This window comes from Otolemur garnettii, unplaced genomic scaffold (genome assembly GCF_000181295.1).
Source record: "Otolemur garnettii isolate 467f Iridium unplaced genomic scaffold, OtoGar3 scaffold00021, whole genome shotgun sequence".
Taxonomy (NCBI): Eukaryota; Metazoa; Chordata; class Mammalia; order Primates; family Galagidae; genus Otolemur; species Otolemur garnettii.
The window spans coordinates 3,847,137-3,858,465 of NW_003852416.1; the positions used below are offsets into that span (position 1 = coordinate 3,847,137).

The window sequence follows — 11,329 nt, forward strand, 5'->3', positions numbered from 1 at the left end:
CTATGAAAAATCACTTGTTCTTGGCGTCTAGAATTTCCTTTGTCATAGATGGAAGGCTCATCTACGAACTAACTCAGGGAACAGTTACAGTAACTTTGGCATACAAAACAAGCTACCTTCCTGAGAACACTTTCTTTATTCTAATTTCTGGGGTCAACCACTGAACTAAAAATGTGAAAAAATAATATACTGTGAAATTTAGCATTCTATGTTTGTTTAAAACAATTTTAACTTATCAAAGCTCTCTCTTTTTTCACTGTTTCTACTAAATTGGTTGTGCAAGATTGCAATCTAATTAAGAAATGAAGAAAACTTAAAATTAATCTTCTTGATTTTCCCCTTTGTGTCTGTACCAGTTCCAGTAATGTCCTATCTGAGGCAACAGTCCAATGGGCTCTGTCATGTCCTATACCCACCTGGGTGTTTTGGAGCACAGGTTGTCTAAATCTCTAGTGATACCTACCCCGAGAGGAAAAATTAATCAGGTAGCAACATGCCCTTCATTGTTAATCTCCTAAGATGTCATATGGCTGATGTATGCCTGGGTACATAATCAAGGTGTACTCAACCGTGGGGCCAGAACATAATTTTCCTCAATACCAGTTGAGTGCTTTATTTACTAGAACAGAAGATGGAAACCTGAGATACGTGCTAAGAAGGCAAATGGACTGGTTTTCCACAGCACCATGCAAAATGCTAGCCTCACCTCATCTACTGAAAGTTGCCAGCTGGTCAACTCCAAGGGTTGGGAGCCAGGCTCATGCTTCTCTCTTCTCCTGCCATATTATCTGATGAAGTAATACTTTTTTTTTCTTTTTTGGCAGTTTTTCACCAGAGCTGGGTTTGAACCTGTCACCTCCAGCATACAGGGCTGGCGCCCTACTCCTTTGAGCCACAGGAGCCGCCCTGAAATAATACTTTTACATATATGTATGGGAATAATAATGGTTGTCATTTCTTGAGTACTTAGTGATGCTTGCACTATATTGCACATTATATGGACTTCTCATTTAATGAAGGCCTTGACACTTCTTAGATGAGTGACTTGGGGCAAGGTGCTTACTCTTTCCAAGACTTGGTTTCCTCATCTATACACTAAGACTAATAGGATTAAGACAGATAACAGTATAAGGAAATTAGCCCATTGCCAGACACACAGTAAATACTGAGCAAGTAACAGCTACTGTTATTTCCATTCTGAGAATAAGTCCAAGAGTTAAGTACTTTTTATTGTTACACTTGTTTAGGAGATGATGAAACTCAAATTTAAGGAGGTTAAATTCCATAGTTAATATGTGGTAGAGCTAGAATTCAAACCCAGATCCCAAACTCAAGCTAGTAGTCTCATCAGAAATAACTGTAATGACCTGAACCATTATCTTCTCCCTTGAATTTGCCCCTTGACTCTGCCCCTTGACTCTCCATCCTGGTGGACATACTGGAAAATGTGGTCTAAAGCTCTAGGTCCTAGCCTTGAGCACTATTGCCTGGTTTTTGTGTGGATCTGGAGGAACTAGTAGTCTGGTTTGGGTATTCTTACATTACCTGCTTCAACTTGCTTGGCTTTAAAAGCCTTCTAACTTATTTACTTCTATTTCAGGGTGGATGAGGAGAGAAAAAGCACTCCACTAGAACTTCCCAGACATACCCTACTTAACTGGTCTCTTGTGATGAATGGCATAGTTCTCACTGGGTTTTTTCTCTATAATCTTCCCTCCATGGTTTCTCTTTCCAAAATTATTCTCCAAGATGCTAACATATATTTTTTCTGGATAAGTCCAGAAGAGCCCTCCTCATTTCCCTAGCCAGAAAAAAAATCGTTGTCAACATTCAGCACCTCTTATACCCCTTCCATATATTGAAGAGAACCAAAAAAAGGCAATGGATTCTTAGCATAGGTTCCAAGTTTGATAAATGCAGTCCTACAGTGTGCTGATATATGTACTTATTCCATAGGTATCATGTTAATAGACTATGGGTTTCATAGCCTAACTGAAGAAAGTCACTAAGTCAATTATAGCCTGAATAAGGAAGATCAAATAGTTACTGTGTTGTCATTAATGTGATTCACATACTGTATACTTATTTCCACCCTAAATCTAAACATATGAGTTCTGCCCAGACATGGAATTATGACAAAGAGTTATGCCCCAGGAAAGAAGAGCCATCTTGAATCTTATCTCCTTGAAATAATTAAGACAGTATTTACTACATATTTCTATGTAATTTGAATGGGAATATTTTTAGCTATGTTTGTAATCACTAGTAATCATCCTTTAATCTAGGAAGAAACTATAGATTTTGACTTGATCTTAGCCAAAAGGCCAAGAAGTGATGGAACTATAGATTTAGAATAACAAAATGATGCTTGGAAATGAGCTCTCTTTGTCTTTTCTTAAAGGAATGAAAAAGTTTTAGTATATTTAAAGTGAATGGTTTCTAAAATTTGTGATAGTTCAGGTCCAATTAACATCTTAAGCTTATTTATATAGAACACCACAATATTCAAAGTTCCTGAATAAATAATTCTCAATTAAGTGTGTTAATTAATTCTCAATCATGCTAACTTACACTAATTTCTAATGTAATTACGAAATTGAAGATTAACCTGGAAATTTGGAAGAGCAATGTTGCTGTTAACTAAATAGGAATAAATTATACAGGCAGGAGCAGAGGTAGTTTTTTTCCATTTGGTTTGGCTAACACAGCGCCTACAAAGCACAGTATAACCTGGAAACATCTGACTTTAGTATCTAATCCACTTAGAAGATTGTGGAGTCAACTCTACCCTCCAGCTCACTCCCACCTGTGTCCTTTGACTTCAACCTTCCTGAAGTGTGAAAAAGCTGATATTAACAATGAAATCAACTCTAGGCATAAAATGAAAAATAAGACGAGGTCCTTCTAAAGCATTTTGTCAGTGTCTGCCAAAGCTGTTGAAAAGCCACAAAATTGCTAGACCTGGAGACAATTTAAAGAGACGAAAAAAGTGTTTTCTGAACCCAAATTAAAGACTCTCAAGGACGTGCTTATTATGATTAAGGTTTGAATTACAAAGATCACTATCTTGTGAAGGTTCAAACGCATGCAAGAGAAAAACCAGAGTGGCTGCTGGTGATGAGAAGGAAGCCATGCCTTCACCATTTTAAGAGGTGGGGATGTCCAGCTCTGATTTTATGAAGTGTGGCACTTTCCACACTAAATGCTATTTATAAGTGTTTGAAGGGCTAAATTTCTCTGTAACTTACTGATATTCACCCATTTCGTCAATCGGTTAATAACCATTTTGTGTGTAGGAGAGAGAGAGAGAACGTTCCCTTGGGGCAGGCTCTGTGCTAAATCTTGAGTATAGAAAGATGAAAAGGTAAAGCCCTAGCCCCCAAGAAGCTCTCACTCCAGCAGAGGTGGTAGGTGCCCTATATTTTTTTCAGCAGAAAATTGCTGCTTAGAGAACACAAGTTATCGATAAGATATAAAGAAAAGACAACCAGGGAGAATTTGAGGAAACAAAAAGACAGCGGACTTGGAGAATATGACTCATTGAACAACAATTTCCAAATCACCGTTCACATCACTGACCTATCCTGGCTGGAAGTACTTTGAGGGTTCGCACACAGTGGAATAATTCATCTCATTCCAAAGCCGTTAAGGAAAGGGTCATCTCTGCTTCCTTCACTTCGAGGCTCCAGGAAAGGTATTTTCCCATGAGCTAGTGAAGAAGAATCCATCAGGATCTGATATAATCCTTATTTCCTTTCCAAAAGGCTTGCTGACTTATGTTAGGTCCTAAACCTACTTTTAACTCCTCATAAAAACAAATGTTTTTCTTCTGAGGTAGAGCATCTGTGGACCTGGAGTCCTGCAGAAAATAACAAACCTTTCTCATGTGCTTTAAAATGCAAAATGAAATCTGGCCCATTAGAACTAAGTATTATTGATGACAGGAATTGCTAACACGCCAGGAACAAAGGGAAGCGCCAAACACTTATCATTCATCGTTCACTTTTTGATTTATTGTGCTGTTCTTTAACTAATCTAGTTATGAATTATGAATCCTAAATTACGTGGTTAAAATCTTGTGACTGTTCATTGGAGTAAACCATGGGATCAGTTTTTGCTGTGATTTAAAAAGCTACCAAATGAGCCATAATTCATTTACGGTAACATTCAAATAAGAGCTATAAACCAAAAGAAGAAAATGATTGCCTTGCAAGAATTCATTTCAGAGAAATATTAAAAAGCTAAATATTTTCAGGGCATTAAGATTAGTTATTATTAGCAACGTAATCACTTGTAGCACTCTGTTTCTTGATAGGAAGTGCAAAGCATACGATTAATCCTAACATGTTATCTATTAATATTAATCTAGATTAGTGTCTGCTAACCCTAGTTTGTTTTAACTCTGGGGTATTTCCAGCTACCTCAAGGGATCTTATAGAATTCTTTTGAATTCCCCAAACAATATTTATTTTAATTCACATTAATGTTAAAAATAAGTATATGCCATCTGGGAGACTAAAGGACAGAAAATAGAAAATTAAACTCCTAATAACTCAGTAAAAGATTCCAAATTCTTAGCCAACTCGAGGATTGAGATAACACTTTCTAAGCCATAAACTCTCAGTAAACAGGAATATTGTTCTGAAAAAAATCAAGAAAAGCTACCTCTGAGTTTTAAGCCCTCAAACTTTATTTTGAGGTCTCTTGATGGAACACCTTTCTTGGCCATGCACTGATTCTAGCACCTAAAACACTGACAAATTTCCTTGTTCTTTCAAAGTTTAGATAAGAATAATGTTTTCTCCCTACATACGGCTTCATTGCCTAGGTGAACCAGAATTCCCAAATTATTAATAGCTTCCTTAGTATTTCATAACAGACTTTCACATATAGTATTCACCTGGTAAGTAATGGTGGTGACACGTGTGGCCATGGAGAAAGAGAAACTTGCAGAGGTTATCTCAGTGAATCATCGTCATTAAACACACTCTCAGGTAGAATAAGGTTATAATATTACACCATTGAGAGTTTAAGAATAGCCTTGGGGGCAGTTGGGGAGAAATGGGTAATTGGGGAAGTTGCTGTGTTGCTTTTACCTCCTCAGCTCCAGCAGTACCTAAAGAAGCTAAATGATGCACAGACTTGTCACTCTGTCCCACTCCCAGGTAGAAGGGGATAATTGGCAGCCAGTGGCACAGGAGATAAAAGAAAACAATGAGTTTAGCATAACTGAATTTAACATAAGCAGTGGGGGGAAACGGGGTGAACAAGTAAGTAGACCATGTGGATGGCAAGTGGATAGCTCAGAATGGGGCCTGCCAGATAACACCTACTGTTGAAGGCACCTGAGACCCAAAGCGAGATCCAGAGAGAGAATCACTCACTCTTAAAAAGACCAACCCTTACACAAATTAAAAACAAAGAGGTGACAATTCCCAGGACAGTCCGTCTCACACTAATAATGCAGAAAACTTGTGCCTGAAAGTGTAAAGACACCCATAAATAAACAAGGAGATAAATCAAAGGAAAATACCAGAAAGATTTTTAGTGGTCCCAAATGGTCACCTACAGAAGCTTTATATTATGCCAAACATTGGAACCATCCAGATTCAGAAGAACTGCCTGGACCACCAGTAGTAAAACCTTAGAGTGACAGTGAAGTTGCCTTCAAAGGAACCAAATCAAAAAGATGATGGAGTTTTCAAGTCACCACCATCCAAAGTGATAAAAACTGTGACAATACTCAACCCAACCAAGTAGAGTCACTGCACTGAAATGTGGGAGAGAAGACAAGAATTGCATACGGTGTTCAGCATGGGAAGCACTTCAATGATGTGGTGGAATTTGGTGAAAATCAAGAGTTCACTGATGATACTGAGTACTTGTCAAGTGGCTTAAAGAGCACTCAGCCTCCAAACACTCATTACCTTAGCATGGCTACCAAACATGCCATGCCCAATTTTCAAATGCACCCGAGAGCACACAGAATGGCAGCAATGGTCTTTAAAACCTTGGATGACTCTCCCAGCCACATCAGAATCTCTCCCTCGGTACAGGTTCCCCATACACATATTAAGTAGAGATCGCTTGACATGGCTGTTGATACAGCCAACTTAGATCTAATGATTTGACTTTTAGAACTGGAACAAGATGCTTTGTCAGCTAAGCTACTGAATGAAAAAGACATGAACAAGATTAAAGAAATCTGGAGACCTGTGAAACTCTACCCAACAAGCATTTTGATCTAGAAGATACAACCCTTGGGCATTTAGCTATGGAGACATTACTGTCCCTCACCTCCAAGTGAGCAAGAGACTGGTTTAAAGAAGAACTTTGACTTTTGGGTGTTCAGCCTCATTCTGTAGATGAAGTTAAAGGATGTGTGCATCATTTAAGTAGAGATGAGGATAAAGAGAAACTAGTAGCCTCCTATGGGGAGCAGAGAGATGTTTATGAGTTTTAGAACGTGGAACAGTGCATAATCCAGGGAATCACAGCTACTCGATAGCATATAAGATTCACAATTCATTGTGTCATCAATGAAAGCATCACAACATGTGAAGAACTGATTCAGCAGCACAACCACGCTGAAGACAGCATATGGTTAGCAGACAGGAAGCCTTTGCCTCATTAGAACATAGCTTACCAAGAGGGTAAAGCAGTGGGGGACTGCAAGTGGGCCATCATGGGGGTGTTGCTCAGTTTAACTAATGATAATGAGTGGGGCATCACCAAAACAGGGGAATAGGATGACCTCACAGGCACAGTAATGAACTGTGTGCTTCAGGTTCTAAAGTACCTTCCTCAGGAGGAGAGATTTGATGTTCAAGTGCTGGGCTTAGGTCTACTGCTCAATCTGGTGGAGTATAGTGCTCAGAATCGGTACTGTCTTATCAACATGGAAACATCATGTTCTTTTGATTCTTCCTCCAACAGTGGAGGAGGAGACAATGGTTTAAGAATAGCTGGATGAGTTCATGCTATTCAGCCGTTAGTGCCACTGTTCCTTGAGCTAGAGAGAGAACTCTGGTTGGCAGAAAGCAAAACCAGAGTTGATCAGAGATGCTCCCACTGCTCAGCATGATAGGAGTGGAGAGTGGGAAGAAACAAGTGGAGAAAAATAACTGAATAGACTAATAGTACAGAAGAGAACACAATGATGAACTTGACCTCAATAAAGCCCTTCAGCATGTTGGCAAACACGTGGAGGACTGCATCGCGGCCTCCTCCACGGCACTTCTCAGGGGTCTCCACCAGGAAGGTGCACTCACTGTGACCACTGTGGGAATGTCTGCCAAAAGGAGACTTCAATAATGACAGAGATGCTCAGAAGTACTTTCAAGTTTCATGAATCTCGCTTGTGCTATTGGAACAACAGGCTGGAAATCTGTCTCCAGAGTGATTGAATATCTGGAGCAGGGCTTGGTGCTTCACCTTTGCTTCCCGTGTGTGGTAATGCTGGAGCTATCCTTAGGCAAAGGTGAGCCATGAAAGTCCTTGAAGATATGCCAAGAGCATTTATGGGGTCAGGGAGATCCATGTCATGCATTCTGCATTTGCTAAGTGACATTGACTTCCTCAATCTGCAACCATCAAAAGCAAGGGTAGAGCTTGAGGCTGTTAACAATTCCGTGCAGTATTTAAACGTATTTACTTAGGCAGAGTTTACATCTTCTCCTTGTTTTGTTGCTTTATTCTTGGCAAAATTTAAGGGGAAACTTTGTGCTGCTGTTTGTACAACTGCTGTGTGTGTGGGGCCATTGTTGTCATGCCAGCCAGGTGCATGGGCAGCTTAGCTACTGAGCTATTCGACGTTCCGAGGACGTTCTAGACAACAGATTAGTTCCTTCTTCAGGCTCATATCCCTTTGCTTTTCTGTTGCATGATTCCAATCATAAATAAAGCTTTTAATAATTTTGTGAAAAAAAACAAAGATGTTGTGCTTCTTATAATACTCAGGGTCTAAGGAGTATTTCTAAACAAAAATTTCATCCCCTGTTTGTGATAATATGAACCTCACCCATATTCTGATTTAATATTACTCAGAAGAACATAATTAGAAATAATACTTAATGTTTTGAGCATGAATATAATATTTAATATACTTAAAATGAACAGCATCATTATAAGAAAAAATACTAAGAAGCTATTAACAATTTGGGAATTCTGGTTCACCTAGATAATGTCTGAAGAAATACATCAGACATTAGTATTGTGATAATGAAATGCAGAGCAGGATAGATATGATTTTTCATGCTATCAGGCCATTGTCTGAATATCTCCCTGGAGGTGGTGGACATGGAAAACTACAAACAGACTCTGAAGGGGTTTCTGGTCCCTGTGTGAGAGCCAAGAATCCTACAACTAATTATCCTTAATTGGTTTAGTAACAGTTGTTCATACATCAACTTTTTGAAAACTCTTCAGCAGTCTGTATCTTGGCCTTCAGGAAGTAAAGTGCAGTATCCTAAATAGAGGTACCAACCAATAAGGTGAACACAGTAAGGTAAGGGCTGCAAAAGGGGTCTGCACGCAAAATTCTAGACGCTCATAGAAGGGAGTGGTAAGCTCCTTTGGGGTGGGAGGTGGGGTGGGAAAAACTTTCTCAGAAAAGACAGCATTTAGATTCCCAAATGAAGAACAGGGGTAACTAAGTATAAGAGAAGGGCATTCAAAGCGGAGGGAAGAGCAAATGAAAAGACGTTCCAGGGAAGAGGGAGCTGTGTAGTGTGCCCAGTGCAGGGCGTGTATGGCCGGTGTAAGAGCAGGTGCACAACACGGCAGGAGGGTGGATTAAAGGGGGAAAAGTTTGAAAAACAAGCTCTTGTAACACAAAAACCTCCAGGAAAACAATATCGGACTTGGGAATCATTTCAGTCCCTAATTCCGAACCTTCTAGTAGGTAGTGGAGTCAAGAGAATACCAGCCTAATGGTAGAGATCAACAAGAAAACATGACTTTATCTCTAGAAATACGCTTTGCAATTTATGTGTAGGAATACACTTACTATATACCGAACTCATGGCTTATTTTTAGTGTTTGAAAATACAAAAAGCAAAACATCTGGATTTGTGCCTTGATGGTTAAGAAGCGCCGTAACCCTACAGCTCTACTGGAAAATTAAAAGACTTCGTGTGTACAAATTTTAAAAAACCACAATCCACATTTAGACCTGAACACTTACAAATGAGAACAAATTTTCACCTCCTGTGTTTTCTCTAGCTATAATATAATCTTTCCAACTCTACCAAGAAGCTGCTGAGAAGTATGCCTTTATGAAAATTGTTCAATTTTCAAAATAATCTATGAATCATAATGGGAATCTCGGTAGTAAAGTGCCTACAATAACTTAAAAATGCCTCGTAGCCCTTAAACAGGTGGTAGAAAGAAGTCAGAAATGACTCTTAAGTGGTCTTTTTTTATATCCACTTAAATTTTACCAGATGGCACTAAAATAAATGTTTAAGAAATAGAGGATGGTTATGATAAGGTATATAAGCTCATGGTACGATAATATGCTGAGAGATAGCCAAGTGCCTGGGTTAAAGTCCTGGGTTCATCACTTATGAGCTGTGTGACCTCGGGCAAGTTATTTAGCCTCTCTGTGTATCCGTTTCTATAAAATGCATGCAAAAATAGTACCTCCTACATAGGGCTATTATGAGTGTCCCGAGTATCTTCTCTTTGCCCTTTCAGTCTCCATCTCCAGCCTGTCTCCACCTGAGCCCTGGGAGGCTGGCCCGCACAGGTGGCATCAGCGAGCTCTTTGCTCTCTGGCTTTCTGTAGGGTTTGGCTAACAGGAGACCCTGGGAGGAGAGGTGGTGGCAGGAGGACAGTGAGGCTGTGGTGTTTCTCTCCCCATTCCCTTGATGCCAGCTTGCCAGGGGTTGTCTACGACCCATGCTCCTGTCAAGCGGCCTCTGGGAAGAGGCTCTCTCTGGGTACCTCTAAACCATTGCTTCTCTGTGACCTTCAGAAAGGCCTGGCGTTGGTAAAGACTCCCTGCTGCTGTGAGCCAGGGCGTTGCACAATCCCCTAGTGCATTTTCTAAATCCCATTTACACATTCGTAAATATTTCTTTTATTCAATTCGCTTCAATTTATCCAATTTGAGCATGCCATCTGTTTCCTGCCAGAATCCTGACTAACAGAATGAGTTCTTCTTTGTAAAGCACTTAGAATAAGAGTTGGCACATGGCAAGCACTATATAAGTATTTGATAAACAAATAAAATAAATGAGATTTAGAAACTTTTTTGTAGTCGACATTAAATACATCTTTCTGTATTCTATCATACAAAGCAAAATCTTCGGAAGCTTTTTCCCAAATAAACTGTTCTCTTCAATAGACTTTTCGTGTATGGAATAACTATCGTTCTATTTTTAATCATATTTGTAGTGCTTTGGTTCAAAAATTCTGTTAAGTAAAATATTATTAAAGTTGTTTTTTTATTCGCTGTGAGCCTATGGGGATTTTACATACCTATATTCATTATAATCATTACATATAGTTCTTTTTCCTTTTGATACATGGTTGTCCTTTCTCTCTATATGCCTTTTATCACATGTGCAAAATTGTCTCCTTTGGTGTTTTAAAACAATTTGGAATGTAAACATCTATATTTCTACTCAAATCACCAAATAGAACAGTATTTAACAGATGTATCTAAAACTTCCTTCATTTTTTATTTTATTTTGGAGACAGAGTCTCTGTTGCCCTGAGTAGAGTGCTGTGGCATCATAGCTCACAGCAACTTCAAACTCATGGGCTCAAGTGATCCTCCTACCTCAGCCTCCCGAGTAGCTGGGACTACCGGCACCTGCTACAACTCCCAGCTATTTTTAGAGATGAGTCTCACTCTTGCTCAGGCTAGTTTCAAAATCGTGTGCTCAAGCAATCCACCTCCCAGAGTGCTAGGATTAAGGTGTGAGCCACTGCACATGGCCCCTTAAAATTTCAAAGGTAACTGATAAAAACTAACGTCATGTCTTTTTGCACAAAAGACAAAAGATGTTGCATGACAGATCCCACCTTTTCCATGCTCCATTTCTTGAATCTAAGGTTCTGAAACTTTTCATCCTCATTTTATTCCAGGATATTTTTCTATTTCGTACACAACTATTTTGTTTTAAATCTCTTAAACTGGATAGTAGGAACAGCCTTCTAGTTTGAGCTCTTGTTTACTTATTTCCATTTTGACAAGTGGTTAACTCAGATTCGTCTTAGTAGTAACGTCTCCAGTATTTTTAAATTCTAATTTATTTCCTAATATTCTGCTGCACAGCTTCAAGTGAATTGCAAAAAAAAAAAAAAAAAAAAAAAAAAAAA

The 11,329-nt window shown here is 39.1% G+C and overlaps 1 pseudogene; it reads left to right on the top strand.

The window, feature by feature from the left end:
• Positions 1–6,092: 6,092 nt before the first annotated feature.
• Positions 6,093–7,491, top strand: LOC100947233 (annotated as a pseudogene).
• Positions 7,492–11,329: the final 3,838 nt, after the last annotated feature.